The sequence below is a fragment of the Corapipo altera genome, unplaced genomic scaffold (assembly GCF_003945725.1).
Source record: "Corapipo altera isolate COAL_440 unplaced genomic scaffold, ASM394572v1 75, whole genome shotgun sequence".
NCBI lineage: Eukaryota > Metazoa > Chordata > Aves > Passeriformes > Pipridae > Corapipo > Corapipo altera.
The window spans coordinates 13,976,996-13,977,216 of record NW_020884887.1 but is presented as its reverse complement, the minus strand read 5'-3'; positions in this window follow the sequence as shown (position 1 = coordinate 13,977,216).

The window sequence follows — 221 nt, the reverse complement described above, 5'->3', positions numbered from 1 at the left end:
TGTGTGTGTGTGTGTGTGTGTGTGTGTGTGTGTGTGTGTGTGTGTGTCCCCGCGTGTGCCCGCCCCCGGCCCCTCCCCGGCGCTGCCAATCACCCGGCGGCCGCTTTGATGTCGCAGCGCTCGCCCGCCGCGCCGCCGCGCTCGCAGTCGGACCGGGCGCTCCGTGCTCCGCCAGCCGCCGGCGCCCGCTGCTCCAGCCAAACTTCCCGGGGCTCGGAGGG